The sequence below is a fragment of the Pan paniscus genome, chromosome 6 (assembly GCF_029289425.2).
Source record: "Pan paniscus chromosome 6, NHGRI_mPanPan1-v2.0_pri, whole genome shotgun sequence".
Lineage (NCBI taxonomy): Eukaryota > Metazoa > Chordata > Mammalia > Primates > Hominidae > Pan > Pan paniscus.
In genome coordinates, this window is record NC_073255.2 from 83,133,630 (window position 1) to 83,152,219 (window position 18,590).

General features: G+C 34.1%; 1 protein-coding gene and 1 long non-coding RNA gene across 2 annotated transcripts in view; one reads left to right on the top strand and one right to left on the bottom strand.

Annotated features, from left to right (window-relative positions):
- The window catches only part of LOC134730687 (uncharacterized), a 40,477-nt gene extending 22,326 nt beyond the window's left edge, over window positions 1-18,151 (top strand). The window contains exon 2 of the long non-coding RNA XR_010112607.1: window positions 1-18,151. This exon is cut by the window's left edge and continues 14,719 nt beyond it. This is a non-coding gene — a long non-coding RNA (uncharacterized LOC134730687).
- Window positions 1-18,590, bottom strand: part of LOC117978262 (huntingtin-interacting protein 1) — a 136,208-nt gene that overhangs the window by 102,302 nt on the left and 15,316 nt on the right. The window lies entirely within an intron of this gene.

The window sequence follows — 18,590 nt, forward strand, 5'->3', positions numbered from 1 at the left end:
GGAGGAAAATGAATACTGAGATGCCTAGAATACCCAGTTCTTGACATGATCACTATCACGCTTAACCAACAACCGATATGAAAGCTGTGGTTGCTGCCATCATAGAATGCAGGACAACAGTTACCATTTACCAATACTATTTTAAGAACAGAAGGGAAAAGGTCGATTACAAAATGAAAGACAGTAAGAAAAAGGAAAATGTGAGGAAGAGAGGAAAGGGAATGGAGAGAGGACATATGCTTTTCCTTTATTTCCCTAGAAGTACTTAAGTAGGGACAAAATGTGAGAATGTGGTAACTTTAGCTTTGAATCTTCCAAATTAACCCATAGCTGTTTTGGCTCAAATGATAACAGACATCTTTCTGGCATGTCCACAAATCAGCTTTGTTTATGCATCTATGATTTATCCAATATATAAAGAGGAAGCCATTGACAAGACAGTAAGATTATACAAACTATGTATTAAAAGCCAACATATTACCCTATTCCCATTAAGCATGGTATTCCTTGTTAAACAAAAATTTATCTCATGTTATAAATATTTATCTGATATTGAAGTAGCAAATGCAAAACTTTAAATAGACTATTTGATTATTATGCTGGAAAATTGATGACATAAAACATAAATTTAAGCAAAAGACTCTAAATAATTCCTAGTACTCTTTGGTAGCATGGGAAATACATTATTTTCCCCCTTGAATAAAATGTCCACCTACATATACCTACAGGTTTACTGCAAGAAGTTAATCAGCAGCCCATATTGGCCCACAAGGGCATATTATTGGTTACATCAATGCACAGTGGGATGTCTCACTAGAACTAAATATAAGACAGCTTTGATTTCTTTGCTGAGGACCATCTAACCTAATTTTAGATAGCCTGAATCTTTCTCTGAGTAGAAACCATGCTCTGTTCTGATTCTATTGTCCTGGAAAGCAGAGTAAAATATGCATCAATTGACTTTTCAACAACTGCATTATGAAATAATACAAAGGGGGAATAGGTTGCACATGTTCACACACAAACATGCAACTGTCTCTACCTTTTTCCAGAAAATTAAGTTTAAAGTTCTATAAAACTAGATGGATATTGCTGAACAAATGTAACACATGACATTAAAATCAGCCTGTTACAAAACCTAGAAACTACTCAAAGTGATGCCCCCAATTCACCACATATATTCAGCTTATTATACAACCCCGCAGGAGTTCTGCTTGCCTTCCTAACCATACTAATTCTTAAGTGTATTTTGTTTCAACCTCACTTTTCTCAATGTCAACATTATTCATCTCTTCTGTGATCAATGTGAAAGTGAAAAAAACAAATAAAGCACTGAGCATTTCAGACCAGGCAATTAAACATGTGGTTTCTCTAGGCACATATTACAGCATCAGCATTTGCAGCTCAAGAAGCCACTGATGAGTCAGGCTAAAATAAAGTCTTCAACGGAGCTGACACTTTATTTTGCATCTACGCCACCAAGATTACATCATTATGGTGAAATTCATGGTCCACTAATATTTAGTTAAGAACTCCAAAGTTCAGGCATTTTTATTCAAACCATAAAAATCCAGAGGATGTCAGCCTTTACTCTGACATCATATGAACTTGGACATTTCTGTTGCACTATTTCTTTTTACAGCATTAAATTCACAGTAACGTTAATGTGAATCTGTGAAAACTCAATGCCATGACTTCAAGTTATGAGAAAGCTTCTAAATAAATGAAGGGATGTTTTGTTTATCATTCATAATCTCAAGAGTGGCTGTGTGAAGTATTTAATAAAGTCAAATATAATATGCACAAAATCCAATAAAATTAAAACAAAGAACAAAATGTAACAACACCAGATAGAACAACAAAAATATTCCTTTGGGTACCGTGGACTGTGTTAGCACTTTGAGAAATACAAAAGAAGTAAATGTCACAATGCTATTACAATAAATCTGTTTGACATTATTACTGTAATCACAGCTGATTTGCAGGCAAATGACTATCTGTTTTGTTTACCTATATATTCTTACCATGTTGCTTGGCTTACAGTTAAGTACCCAATAAATATTTATTAATTGAATCCATTGTGTTAGTTGGTCTTTACAATGAGCTTTTAGTGTTACTGCTATTATTAATATTACTCACATTTTATTATCATTTTACTATTTATTATCATTAGCCTTCCACAAATAAGACATTAGGGTGTGACAGAATGCCCAAACTCTTGCTTCTAAAGTAGTAATAGCATGACAGTTCTATCTTGCATTGTTCTTAAAATATTTTTATTAATAAAATAATGAAGGAATTAAACTTACAAAAGGTACTGCTTAATGTATCTGACAGGAGCATTTATTTTATTATCAGCAGTGTCATACTGCTCCTTTTCTGCCTATCACATTGTCTACTTTTATAAGTGGCCCTATCTCGTTGCAATACAGCTACCTTCACTAACCTGGTGGGCCATCATCTGAAGAATATGATATAAAAGAAAGTTATAGCCATTACTCTGAAAAGAATATCCTTGGAGACATTCACAACACAGACTGCAACATTTATGTAGTTTTAATGGCTATACACTTGAGTGCCCGAAGATAAAACTAACAACTGTTTTCACATCTAATCAGTATGCATATGTCATTTATAAATTTTCAATATGCTGATTTATCATTTCTAGTCTCTATACCAGGGTCCTCATATTCTTGTATTTCTTTTTATCTGAACGCATGCAGCTTTCACTGAGATTCAAACAAAGGAGGATGTTTCATTGTTCTAAGGCCTGGTCCATTTGTTTCATTGCAATACGCAAGCCAGCTGTGCTCAAATGCAGCATCTGAAGAATGATATTGAAATAAAGTAGGCAGCCTGGCAGGACCAATCATACTAAAGAAAATAACTTTGGGCAATTCTGAAATGGTAACACAACCATAGTATTAGTCGCCTATGGTATGCTCATAAATTCTACATGACCTTTTAGGAAATAGAGTGGAGTTATTTAAACCTATATTCTATACTTCTAGCTCCACTCTGTCAAGCAAATTAGCTCTTTCCTGTCTTTGCCTAAATCATTTTTCCTGTACTTAGCAGGGCAGGATTTTTGTTTGTTTTACTTGGGTGTCCTAATCCAAATGCAAATCATGAGATATTATTTGAAGTAATCATATATATGTCACATATATTTAGCTATGGAATACTTTATATTTTATTTTCCCCCAAAATCCAGGTACTTTATGAAATTTAATTATAATATCAAACAATATATCAGAAAAAAATGTAAAATGTCAGAAATATACATTTTCCCCTTGCAATTAAAAAAGTGATAAACTAAAGCTGTCCTAAGCATTCCACACTGACAAAAAATAAAATTCAGTCAGATTTATGGCTTCATGCAATTTCAAACAGTAAGGTATAAATCAATAAACTTGCATTTTTTGTTTGGTATTTTTTTTGTGGTTTGTTTTTCACTTGCTTGATTTTATTTAGGAAGGTTTTTCTACTAACAATTTTGTTCAAGGGAATAAAGCCAGGTTCCCAGTGTGCAAAAACACAGCCCGACTCTGGGAAGGTTCAGTCAGAAACCAAACTTGGAACTATCCAATGGCAATAAATATAGAATGCCAAGGTAGATGGACAAACCTGTATAATGCTGAAACAAAAGGAAGGGGGTTCTTGGCACTCAAAATGATTTTCTCTCATACCAGAGCCAATGTCTTATACATCATTGAAGCTTTCTAAATTTGAGCAACCATAAATGGTGAAAAACAAACTCATGAAACATAAGAATTAAAAAAGAAAAAGAAATACAGGTAGATAAATTCACAAGATTGCGTTACATGGCTGCCCAATTAAATTACTGCCATAATTTGTATGTCATGTAATAAGCATAATGTCTTCCAACATTATAGCACTCTCCTAGAACCAACATAAAAAGGCAAAAATAAATATATGTATTTGTACTTTTTAGTCAGTCCCTTTAGAAGTATTTTGAAATCGTTGTACACATCATCAATAAAAAAACTGTATTTATTATTTGTAAACAGATTATCATTTTAATCTTCAACACCACTAGGAATTAGACATTAACATCTCTGTTTTAGAGATAAAGACACAGATACTGAGAAACAGTCAGCAATTTGCCCCAGATCCAAAATCATCTGATTTCAAAGTTCTCTTTTCATTTAATATTAATTGTGATGAAATACATATTATACATTTCACCTAATTAGGAATAATTCAAAGATGTAATACTAAATATCTACTCAATATCCAGCCCTCTACTACTATGTCCTAGATTGGGGATATAAATTAAGTATGGACATAATCTAAGGATAGTTTTTGTGAGGAGACGAGTCTTTCAATAAATAATTAAACAATTATTTTAAAATATTTAAAATGATTTAGATACGAAGTATATATATTATGCAGGTTATGCCATTTCTTTCAATATCTATTTTGAAGATATCTGATGTTTGAAGATGGCAGAGCAGAGAAATTGAATGAAGACATATTTTTAGTCATTCAATCAACCAATCTTGGAGTCTGCCCTATCTTTAGATTTCCTGTTATGTAAAATCATAAATATCCTTATGGTTTATGCCTACTTGATTTGGCTTTCAGTAACTTGAGCCTGAAAGTGTTACAACTAATGCATATTATTATATAAAAGTGCAGAGAATTTAGCAACATCTAGGAAGAGTTAGGAGGAAGGTGAAGTGTTTATTTGGTTCATGTAACTTTCACCATGTATGTTTATTTAACTATGTATATATATTCCTATAAACCATTGTTCCAGGCATTGGGAATGCCAATATGAAACACTGCCTTTCCTCAAGGCTTAGCACATCAGAGATAACAAATTAATCACAGAATGTTAGAAGTCACATCATCCAGTGATGTGATTTTTCACACAAATAATCTGAGGCCACATAGCTAGTGGCCACGTGCAGTAGAAACTTAGACTTTCATATGCTAAACCAGAAATAATATTTCACTAAACATAATGCGTTCAGATTCACCCATGTTGTTGCAAATGGCAGATTTTTCTTTTCTTTTTTTTTTTAATTTGATGCCTAATAGTATGGTAAGTGAAATAAGCCAGGCACAGATCAATACTGCATGGTCTTATTCATATGTAAAATCTAAAAAAGTTATTTTCATAGAAGCAGAGAGTAGAATGGTGGTTGTGAGAGGCTGGTGGTTAGTGGGAAGGGGAGGTTGGGGAGATGGTCTAAAGATACATATTTAAAGTTAGATAGAAAGTGTTCAAGAGATCTATTTTACAGCATGGTGACTATAGGTATTGACAATATATCATATGATCAAAAAATGCACAGACAGTGCATGTTAAGTGTTTTCACCACAAAAAAAATGATATCTATGTGAGGCAATGCATTTGTTAATTGGCTGGATTATCCATTCCACAATGTATGTATACTTCAAAACATCATATTGTACATAATTACATAAATTTTTTGTCCATTTAAAAAATAAGTTTCAAAAAAAGAAATAATATACTAAAGACTATATAAAGTCACATAGTCTATATTCACTCAGAAGGGAATTTTAAAATAATGTTTCAATATTTGAGTTGGATCAGGCAAATCATTTTATTCCTCATGTCACAGTCTGAATATCATGTAATGAAATTAGTTATATTATACCTGTATATTTATTTCCATTCACATTCATGCCTTCTAGAGTTTTTAATTTTTTTAAGCCTCCAAAAATAAAGCCATATTTAACTAGGTACAGTATTGTGACTAAGTTCTGGTCAATAGGATATAAACATAAGTCTTGTGGCCTTTTTCTGGGAGCTTTCACTAAAAGATAGTCTGGAGTTTAAGACCAGCCTGGCCAAGATGGTGAAACCCCGTCTCTACTAAAAATAGAAAAAAAATTAGCTGGGAGTGGTGGTGGGTGTCTGTAATCCCAGCTGCTTGGGAGGGCTGAGTCATGAGCATTGCTTGAACCCAGGCATCAGAGGTTGCAGTGAGCCGAGATCGCACCAATGCACTCCAGCCTGGGTGACAGAGCGAGACTCCGTCTCAGAAAAAAAAAAAAAAAGTCTGATGTTCCCCTTCTTTCTCTCATCCCTCCTGCTATTTCAAATGTGCATATAATGGCTCAGCCATTAGGATTAAGATCATCCATGAGGATGGAAGAACCAAAATTAGTAGTATTCTGACTTCTACGTAACTGTTGAACTACCACACCAGTCCTGGACCACCTGTGTGCAAGAGAAACCAGCTTCTTTTATAAGTCAATATATTTGGGGGTTCTCTAGTACTTCCAGTCAATTAGAATACTAACATCCTAAAGCTAACAAATTATATATTAGTTTAGTCAGAACTATTTTGCAGAAAATAAGGGTTTTATATATATATATGTATGTATATATACGTTTTGATTACATAACTACCATTGTCTGAGTCTCAGTTCTGTAACTGAGTTCTCAGTTATGTGACTGAAAATTAACCTGATAATATTTATTATAGTCTTGTTACATCTCCTTAACATCATGTTTACGAGTGACACATACAGACAAAATAGAGAGAGAGAGGGTTGGGGGAGGGAGGAAAAGAGGGGGAGAAAGACAAAGAAGCCCTTGGATAAAGGCTTCAATGACTATTTGCCTCTCTGCACTATGAAGCATTGTGCAGATTGTTTAACGACAACAAAAAGCTGCGCCAGGAAAACTCAGTGTTTGAACTTGAATAAAAGGCACCTCATAATTTTTAAAAAAGAATCTTTTCAAAGAAATATACAAATGATTGTTCAATCTATTGTGTTGAACAGAATCTAATCGGATGGTCTTCGAAACATTATACATATTTGTCTTGATCCCAAACTGAGAATATATTCATGGACTCATAAGAAACAATGTTTTAGATTTTAGTGTGGAGCTGTCTGTAATACTCCTGTTAGTTATACTCTAAACCAAACCACAATCTCAGAATGTCAAGCTGGGAATTATTAGATTAATTGAGCATTCAGACAATTCGGTTGACTGAACACTTTCCAAAGATGAATGCATAGATCATTAGATCAGAAACATGCTCTTGACTAAATCACATTCTCCTCCCTATCTTCCTTCTCTCCTTCCTCTTCCTTTCTCCTTCTCCTACTTGTTTTCTTTCGTGGCATTTTCATCAAAGAACTTCTCAGATCTGCATACAGACATATAAAAAATTGTCATTGTAATATATTACACTATGCCAATCTAAAGGTAAAAATGATTTTCTGTATCTCTAATAGAAATTATGAAATTAAGAAATTTCTCATTTTCTCACAGCTTCTGACTTATCTTCTCTCCTGAGGAGTTAAATCGAAGATATTGGTTATTTATATGTTGAGGTGTACTGACTTGGGTAAGTTACTGCATATATAACTAGAATCATCAAAGAACATTGGGCATTTATATCCTATCTCTACAAATATGTCAAATTAATCAGGGATGCACAATGTCAGAGATGAACTTTTTACACTTTAGTTTTGAAGCCAGTTCCCCTTAAAATTTGCTCTTTGCAAAGAAATTACTTTTGCACTACAGATTCAAATATCAGGAGTTTACATGAGTGATATCTTGAGCTGCAAATGTAGTAAATCTATTCTGTACCTTGATTTGAACTGCCTTCCTACCTTCGCCCCTATTCAAATGACATAATTGTACTTTTGAAAATTAGGGCACTTCAACCTGTATGCCTGGATGGTTCTGCAGTTACTTTTAATCCTAAAAAAGGAAAAAAAAAATCTTTACTTCCACCAACTTTACTATTGTCTGATTGCAGGGCTTTATTACAAAGCACTAAACTGTAAAATATTGTTATGATTTGAAGTTGGATATAAATGTATTGTACATAATCTAGACTTTAACTGGCAGTTTTTGGACACAAACTTTCATTTACACCTTGAAACAAGTATATTCTTCATTCAATAAATATTTACTGAGTACTTACTCTGTGAAGTTAGTAAGGAAAGGGACTAAGAAGATATAGAAGCTTGAATATCTAAACTTGAAGATTCTATGGAACAGTAGATAAGATTCAGGACTTAAAACCTAGATGATGGGTTGATAGGTGCAGCAAATCACCATGGCACATGTATACATATGTAACAAACCCACACATTCTGCACATGTATCTCAGAACTTAAAGTAAAATAAAAAAATTAATTAAATTATTTTTTAAAAAAGATGCCATCTATCGAAATGATTTTTCAAGGTGTCATGCAATAAGTGATCTAAAACAGAGACAAATAAAAGAATGTAGATATCAATTCTAATAGAGCAATCAAGGGATGATATGAGAAGGAGATGGCATTAGAGTCCAGCAGAATTTTCAGCAGGCAAAACTCAGACAATATTCTTGGTTGAGGAAGGGAGAGAAGGATAGAAATAAAATCCATGTTGTCCAGCATAGCTAAGATCCAATGCATATGTAGGAAAATGGCATCAAATACACGTAGAAAGTTGCGCTGCGGTTTTATTACAGCAAATTCTTAATGTCAGGCTAAATATTTAGAGGTTGTGCAGTACGGAAAAAAAGAGAAGAAACAGATGTATCATGCTGAGTGCCATTTTAGGCAGGTGAATTTGGTAGTCACTTGCCGGATGGATTGGGCAAGGGAAAGACTGTCAGCAGGAAAACTGTTAGAAGCTATGGTATTAATACAGGTAGGGCAAATGAAGGGACACATATACAGTGCTAACAGATGAAAGGGAAAAACAAGAATTATTACCAAGACCTAACAGAATTAAGCAGATTAAGGAGTCAGAAGAAAAGAGAAGAGACAGCATGAATTTCCAAATTTTTAGTGTATTGAACTAGAAAACTATGGGGTCCCTAAAAGAAACTGGGAAATCAAAAGGCAGAGCTTACTAAAATGACAAGTAAGTTGACTTTTAGATTTTTAAAGGAAGAAGTAGGGCATACATGTGGAAATGTCCAGAGAACAGTTGGAAACCATGACTAGTGCAAGAGAGGACTGGAAGAAAACTTGGCTGTTGTCAGATTAGAAGTTGGGTCTGAACATATAAGACTGTGTAAATCTATTAACAACAAGCAGAGAAGTATTGCTTTATAAATAATAAATATTGTCTTCAGAGAAAAATAGGATCATTTGCATATCTTTAGAGACAAAGCTGAGGTTAAAATGAAGCAGTAGTTCTACAAGCCATTCCAGCTTAAAGGAACTTTAACTCTGTTACAGTCCCATAACAATAACTTGTACCTCCATGACCACTGTTGAGAATGACTGTCTTGCCATGCTGATATTTATTTTGTAGGATCAAATGCTTTGGACTATGATTATTCATTAATAGGCTTTTCTGTCTTTATAGTTGGAAAGGTTAATACAGAACAAAAATAAGGAATGTCTACATTTGTGATGAAATGTAAAAATATTTTAATTTCAAAAACTATTATAATCACCCCCATTATATGTTTTCTGATGATATAGTAACAATCAGGAGAGTCTTCAGCAATTGGATGCTAATAAAAATGACAGCAGGCAACTATAAATACACCTATATTGCCTTTCCTTATCAGATTATATTGGATGACAAATCACCTGAGTTAATACCCTACTGAAAATGTACAATTGTTCATTGTTCTCATTTGCTGAAGCTATTCCTTTGGAAGGCTTTCATTTCTAAGAACACAAAAACATTTATCTGTCTGTTTTCCAATAGGTAATTTTTTTAGATAGCACTTTGGATTTGTTTTATATAAAACTCTTTTAAATATACCTTGATTATCAAGTATAAAAACAATGATATAAGTAGACTATATGTTGATATATAACAGAAACAGCCTGTATATAACTTCTATATACTCTAGAAGTATATATATATCCCTGAAACCAAGCCCATATCTATAATGCTTCATAAATTAAGGATGTATTTTTCCATTCACAAAAGTACTTCTCCACCTTTTATTAAAAGTAAAATATTCAACAGAACAGCTTTTGATCTTTTCCATTTATTTGAATAAAATCAAATTGTTTTAACATACAATAAATCTCAAACAAAAATATTAAACTATAAACCTTATTGACAAGTCAATAAATGAAAAAGCAATTTTTAATTTCTACTTTTTTTTTGTTTTTTGAGACAGAGTCTCACTCTGTCACCCAGGCTGGAGTGCAGTGGCCTGTTCTCAGGTCACTGCAACCTCTGCCTCTCAGGTTCAAGCAATTTTCATACCTCAGCCTCCCAAGTAGCTGGGATTTCAGGAGTGTGCCACCAAGCCCAGCTAATTTTTTTCTATTTTTAGTAGAGACGGAGTTTCACCATGTTGGCCAGGCTGGTCTCGAACTCCTGGCCTCAAGTGATCCGCCTGCTTTAGCCTCACCAAATGCTCGGATTATAGGCATGAGCTACCGCATCCAGCCAATTCCATTATATTTCTTAATAAAATGTATAAAAAGTTGTTTTAAAAATTGATCTTTCCTACTTTCAATAGAGTTTTGTGTTATTTTGTTTTAGAAGGAAGCAAAAAAGGCAAAAATAATTGGAAAAAGTCTTTTGCATAAGGTTATTCAAGAATCTTCTATTTTTCAGACATATTAAAATTGACTCTTTTCTAATAAAAATAATACGATTATCTCATTGAACATAAAGTCAGAAGTCTACCAAATGATTAAGAGGATTGAGGAGTTGACTTTACAAGTTATAGTCAAGTTAACTTTTTATAATAGGAGTTATAACTTAAAATTCCAGTCACTTAAAAGCTTTAAAAAAATAAGATGGTGCTAATGGATGAAAAATGTTCCCATCAATGACTACTATTCAGAAGATTAGAAAAATATGCCTTGTATTTAAGCTAATGGATTCAAAATGGAAGAAAATAATATTCTAAAGAGGAATAAATGATGTATTTATTGCAAAGAATACATATGCAATTGACATAAATTAGTATTTGCTAAATAGGAAATATCCAGATTTTAGTTTTTAAATATTCTATAAAATTTTAAAAATCTACATCAACAACTCAGTCTCCTATATTTAGTTATTTCTTTACTTTATTGTGGATAAAATAAGGCTTTGTAGGATTTTTAGTCACCCTTCACAATTATAGCTACATGGGAAAAAAATGACAAAAGGGGCAACTTCACAAAGTCAGCATCTAATTTAATGTCTTTATTCCCTGATTTCCACTCCTTCTGAATCCTCAAATTTACATAAAAACTTCAGAGAAAATTTATTCGAATCAGTTAAGTTCTTAGAAGTTCTTATCAAGTCCTTTGTGTACTTAGTATTAGAGAAAAAACTGTCTTCTGCCATAAAGCTACTAAAGAAACATGGAGAAACAAAGCAAAGTGTATGTGTTTCTTGACTCCTTCTCAATTGCCAGTTCCACAACCTCCACATTCACAGTTGTCAGGGAGCACCAAGCACGGATTACACAAAAATTACCTAATCATCTCCAAAACCACCGCAGATATGTAACCAGCCATCTAACTATAAACACTGCTGGTATTGTTACATATATGTGCTTATAACCTCTATTTTTCATATATTACTTGTGCATAGAATATCACAGAACTCACCAAATATATCTCTATAGCTTCTCTAACAGATGAGGACAATGGCCTAATCTATCAGAGCCAATGAAAAACATCTTACTTCCAAACTATGCCATAGTGTTAAACTGTGGCTTGAATACACTTGGGTTTTCGTCTGCAATGCCAAAGAAGACCAAAATCAATATCAAATTGCTAACTTCAAGTATTAAAAGATGCCTTCTGCAGTTAAATAAAGACTGATAAGCTTGAATGTTAGCTTGAGGGAATAACCTATTCTTTTCTTTCCCTTTCTATATTTGCTTTTGCCAAACTTCACTCAGGCTGGAAATAATCATAATAATTGGAACCAGCAGAAAGAAATAGCTGATGCTGCTAGGCAAGATGAAATAAATCTGCAACTCAAGTCATACTAAATATAAGCTCCACATGAGCATACTAGAATGAAACACCTGAGATAAGACAGCTCTTTGGAGCCAAATCCCTAAGCTTACATTTTACAAGTAGATATTTTAGAGATGCAATATTTATAATCTACCTGGATGCCATTGAGTGTAAACAAATAGCAGATTTATATCAACCATAGCAGGAAGACTAACAATTTCCTAGGGGAAAGAAGAGAAAAAAATTAATTTCTGAGAAAAATGTTCATTTAAAGTGATAATATAATAAACGTTTAAGTTCTCAAAATAATATTTGTTCTAAAAATTCAAAAAGCACAGAAACATTGTTAGGGGAATTTTTAAATCTTTGCTATTTATAGTATTTTATATTCCTTGTATTTTAACGTAGTCCTAATATAGTATTTTTATGGTTGTCAATGGTGTACATGACACAATACTGAAATTCAGAATAAAAATGTTATAATTCTTCTAAATGTTTATGATTTCAGCATGAAAATGAGCAATTAGTCTTGAAACATTTGAATCATTCTAAGATGGGAAGAAGGAGAAGAAATGAATTTCATTTCTATCAGAAAATTTGAAGCTTTGAAAACGGAAACTGAACTAGGAATGTGACATATTTGGGTACTATAACTGTCTGTGTTGCAGTTTGTGGTACCTATCTAGGGAATTGGTTCATTAATCCTCTAGACTCTGCACTATTCTGTTTTAGCAATATAGCAAAGTGGTTAAGGGTGTAGACTTTTAAGTCAGGCAGCCACTTAGAACTGAGTGACCTCAAGAAATCTGTGTGACCTTGGGCAAGTAATGAACCTCTCTCTCCATAAGCTTCCTCATGTTTAACTAATATGATTTTTAAAATGCTTTACTCATAGAGTTAATGTGAGCCTTAAATGAGCGTAATTCCATGTGAAATGGTACTTTTCCTGTTTTCCTGGAATGTAGCTAAGGCTTCAAAGCTGAGGACAATGGAAAACAAGCAAGTTACTAATCATATCCCTGGTCAAACCAGTTCAAAAACCATCCCTCTCATCAGCCTAGATAGAAAGACTAAATATTTGAAAAGAGATTCTATGAAAAAGATGCTTTAAAAATAATTTTAATAGACAATGGAGTCTCACTCACTTTTCCTCTTAGAGGAGAGGGATGTGTTGCATGCACAGAAGTGGTCATTTAAAAAGGATCACTCCCACACTAGCTGTTTGTTGAATTATTGAAAAAGTATAGGTGTCCCATGCTGATACCCACAAGCAAAGTGTGAGAGAGTTCTTGTAGAATATGACAGCTTTTTCCATGAGCCTGAGGAATGTTCATAAGAATGGGGATTTATGCCTACTTCTTGGCAGAAGAATTCTGAAGGTGGAAACCTGAGTGGAGCTGCTCATAATATTTGGGAAAGAAGTGAGATGGCTTCATTTCCACTACATGGTAGGTCAGGGATGCCTGAGGTTTTCCTTGCTTTTCAGGAAAAACAAGTACAAGTTCTCTTGAAGGGATGCTGCCCAAGAGGGCTGCCTGTTGGGTTAAGGGGACAGCCTCAGAAAGACCCTGAAGGTATAATGCAGTGGGAAGGAGCTGAATTATAAGTGGTCAGGTTTAGTCTATTCCCCTGTCAGAAAATGCTGCAATAGGCAGAGTGGGGTGTGCGATGGTGATGATAAAGGTGGAGTGTCTTTGAAGAACATACAAATATCATTCATAACAGAAAAGCAGCATCTGGATGCCTGACATAACAAAGGACACACATGGGGAGATTAAGGAGAAATGGAGGAAGAAGCTTTTGCTTCTTTATTCTTGTTCCTCCTCATTCCTTGCCCTGATCTCAAGAGGAGACAGAAGAAGGTGAGGTTGGGAGGAGCTAGAGCAAATGGCAAAGAAACAGACCACACTAACCTCCCTTTTCACTGGTTTCCAGAGTTCAAAAGATGAGAAAACCTTTAAATTGGATGCAAGGTTAAAGTTTGTCTTCGGAACAGACTACATTTTTGTTTCATACCCAAAATTGAGACTATTCCGATACATGAAAGAAACAAATAGTTATGAGGTGGGCTAGCGATGCTGTCTAGAGGTAGGGCAATGGGGTCTGACAGGGTCCACTTTAAGGGAGGAGTAGGTGAGAGAAAAATAATTGTTTTGGCCAGGCGCGGTGGCTCAGGCCTGTAATCCCAGCATTTTGGGAGGCCGAGGCGGATGGATCCTGAGGTCAGGAGATCGAGATCATCCTGGCTAACACGGTGAAACCCCTGTCTCTACTAAAAAATACAAAAAATTAGCCGGGCGTGGTGGCAGGCGCCTGTAGTCCCAGCTACTCGGGAGGCTGAGGCAGGAGAATGTGGCGTGAACCTGGGAGGCGGAGCTTGCACTGAGGCGAGATAGCGCCACTGCACTCCAGCCCGGGCGACAGAGCGAGACTCCGCCTCAAAAAAAAAAATTGTTTCTTGTTTGCATCCTTTGAGCCAACTTGCTTAATAAACTGGTTACATGAGACAGTACATGTGACTAGAACATAGTAAATGATCAATACAGTCTAGCTGGTATTGCTATTATTAGATATTTTTAAATTGTTGCCCCTAAGTAAATTCAGCAATGTTTGTATTGCAGGGCTAAGTTCCACACGGACTCTCAAGTTCAGCATTAAAAAATGCAGAGTTTCACACATGAATTAAAAAATAAGAAAATCAACTGATTTGTCTACCAACCAAACACATCAAAATATCAAGTATAACAAAACAGGAAAAAACATATTCTTAATACAAAAATGTATATTGTGATTTTCCTTGATGGAATAAACTTATTTCTGACTACTCAGACAATCTAAAGGTGTTTTTTAAGAAGAATAGCACATGAATTCCATTTTATCACTAATTTACGATGAACTGCTTAATCTATCATTTCTATATTTTCCTTAGTTCTCAAATAGAACAATTTTATTTTTCTAAAAGCCTGAAACAAATCTTATACTAGATGAAAACCTCTCTTTTGGAGAAAAAAAAAAAAGCCAATTGAAGTCTCCCAATAAAGAAAATCTCTTATTTTAAGTAAATTTCTAAGGGGTCTTTTGATAGTGGAGATCTATGGTAATGTCATCCTGCCTCCATCATTAGCAGCCAAACTCTCTTAGATGAGATGTCGATGAGTAATTGACTCAGCATCCTAGCTGTCCACAGAGCTCATACTCTTTTGAATCACAGAAAGTGTAGATTACACACTGCTAAAGTATTTAATGTGTAACTTTAAACAGAAACAGATACTTTTTCACAACAGTTTCAGTGTAAGGACAAAAATGATAGTAAAAAAACTGGGAAATATCATAATTTAGATGAGTTATCAGCAAAAATGCATTTCAGAACAAAGTAGGGCATCGTTATGCCTGATTTTGGGGAAAAAAATACTTTATGCAAACTGAGTCTCATAATGGATGAGGTAAATAGTGATCACATTGTCAAAAATCTACCACAGCATAATATAGTGAACTCTAAGTATATTCAGAAAGAAATTATATCAATTGTTTCAAAGTATTTTTTCAAAGATGGAGCTGTAGGTAAAAATGACTGTACCTACAATGTTTATTAGTTATGGACAGAGGTTCTTAAAGTGTGCGATGGTTAATCTTATGTATTAACTTGACTGGGCCATGGGGTCCCCAGCTATTTGGTCAAGCATTATTCTGGGTGTTTCTGCAAAAAATTAACATTTAAATTGATATACTGAATAAAGCAAGTTGCTCTCCTTAATGTGGTGGGCCTCATTCAATTAGTAGAAAGCCTAAATAGAATTAAAATGATGACCTACTTCAAAAAAGGGAGACTTCCTCCTGCCTGCTTGCCTTCAAACTGGAACATTGTTTTTTCTGCATTCAGACTTGAATTGAAGCATCGGCTCTTCCTGGCTCTCAAGCTTCCTGGCCTTTGGACTGGAACATAACATCAGTGTTCCTGGGTCTCCACATTGTTGACTTACCCTGCAGATCTTAGGATATAACAGCTTTCAGAACTGTATGAGCAAATTCCTTATAACTATCAGTTAATCTTAGTTTCCTGGTGGTTTTGTTTCTTTGTAGAACCTTAATGTGTCTCAAATAAGTCAACTGTTACAGAGAAAGAGAACTTTTGACATTTATTCATTCAATGAATGTTTTCAAAAACATTCTACATATTTTAAGGCATTATGCCAGGTATTAGGGAAACAAATATGAATTCAATGCTGCCTGTCCTTGATGAGTTCCAGGTCTAGTTTAAATGACATGTTTGAAAACTTCATTGGCAAATCATTGTTATATACAAAATAAGTGCATAATTTATTGGGATATGAAAAATTAGGAGAATCTGGATCTAATTTTTATATATCAATTCTGGATAAAATAACTGAACTTTCAGACACTGTGTTATAAATGCCATTCTTTTAATTTATAGCATAATTAGTAGGACATACGGTTTAAAATACTCTACATTTCATTTCTGGGACTTTGAACTGAGAACGTACCTATAAAAAAAGTTTTTTATTCCATGCTCATGAATTGGCAGAATTAATATAATTAAAATTTCCATGCCAACGAGAGCAATCTACAGATTCAATGCTATTCCTATCAAACTACCAACATCATTTTTCTCAGAATTAGAAACAAAATTTATTATAAAATTCATCTGAAACCAAAAGAGCCTGAATAGTCAAGAGCAATCCTAAGCCAAAAGAACAAAGCCAGAGGCATCACCATTACCTGATTTCAAACTACACTATAACGCTACAGTAATCCAAACAGCATGGATTTGCTATGTGTCTAAAAAACAGACACATAGACCAATGGAAAATAGTAAAGAGCCCGGAAATAAAGCTTCACACCTATACCAACTGATCTTTAACAAGGTTGACAAAAATAAGCACTGGGGAAAGGACTCCCTATTCAATAAATGGTGCTGAGATATTGGCTATCCATACGTGATAGAATGAAAATGGATCCCTATATATTATCATATACAAATATTCAGTCAAGATGAATTAAAGATTTAGATGTAAGTCCTGAAACACGGAGGTTGCAGTGAGCCGAGATCGTGCCACTACACTCCAGACTGGGTGACAGAGCAAGACTCCACCTCAAAAAAAAAAAAAAAAAAAAAAAAAGTCCTTGAAGAAAAGCTAATAAATATGCTTCTGGACATGAGCCTTGACAAATAATTTATGACTAAGAAGTACTCAAAGGCAATTGCAACAAAAACAAAAATTGACAAGTGGGACCTAAGTCAACTAAAGAGCTTTTGCATAGCAAAAGGAACTATCAACAGAGTAAACAGACAACCTAAAGAATAGGAGAAAATATTTGCAAACTATGCATCTGACAAAGGACTAATATCCACAACCTGTAAGGAACTTGAACAACTCAACAAGCAATAAACAAATAACCCCATTAAAAACTGGGCAAAGGACATGAACAGGCACTTCTCAAAAATAAACAAGTGGTCAAAAAACATATTAAAAATACTGAGCATGACTAATCTTCAGAAATATGCAAATAAAACCACAATGATATATCATTTCACACCAATAAGAATGGTTACTATTAAAAAGTCAAAAAATAACAGATGCTGGCGAGGTTGTGGAGAAAAGGGAATATTCATATACTGTTGGTGGGATTCTAAATTAGTTCAATCCCTGTGGAAAGCAGTTTGGAGAATTCTCAAAGTAATAAAAATAGAATTTCCATTCAACCCAGTAATCCCATTACTGGGTATATACCTAACAAAAATAAATTGTTCTATCAAAAAGATACCTGAATGCATGTGTTCACTGCAGCACTAAACACAATAGCAAAGCCATGGAATCAACCTATATTCCCATCAATGGTGAACTAGATAAAGAAAATGTGGTACATATACACCATGGATTACTATGCAGCCATGAAAAAAAACAAAATAATGTTCTCTGCAGCAACATGGATGCATGGAGGCCATTATCCTAAGAAAATTCATGCAGAAACAGAAAACCAAATACCACATATTATCACTTATAAGTGGAAGCTAAACATTGGTATGCATGGACATAAACATGGAAACAACAGACACTGGGGACTACCAGAGGTGGAAGTGGGAGAGGGGACAAGGGTTGAAAAACTACCTGTTGGGTACTACGTAACTATCTGAGTGATGGGTTCAATAGTACCTCAAACCTCAGCATCACACAACATATCCTTGTAACAAACCTGTAGCAGAATCTAAAATAAAATTTGAAATTTTTTAAAAGAAGATATTTTTCTTTTTTAAAAAATTGAAATTGTATATCTTTAAGGTGTACAGGATGGTTTTTGATATATATACACACACACATGCATACACACACATATATATTAGTAAACTAAGCTTTCAAAAAGATATATATTCTCACTATTGCCATATAAAATAACTGAATAATTTTATATGTCAAAGGAAAGTAACTCATTACAAACATAGTACTCAAAGAGTAATTCCTAGTACAACCTAGAGAAAAGATTGTTTCAAAATTTGCTCCAAGTATAGCCTAGAACGTCACAGCAATGGGCAAGAAGGTTGGTCTTAAATTAGCACTTTACAGAATCAAAAACTGGGGTATTGCTTAGGTTCTGTGGCCTTTGAATTAAGACTGAAACCATATAACTGATAAAAGCAGCATTGTCAAAGATGGAATTTTTACTATTATTGTTTGTAT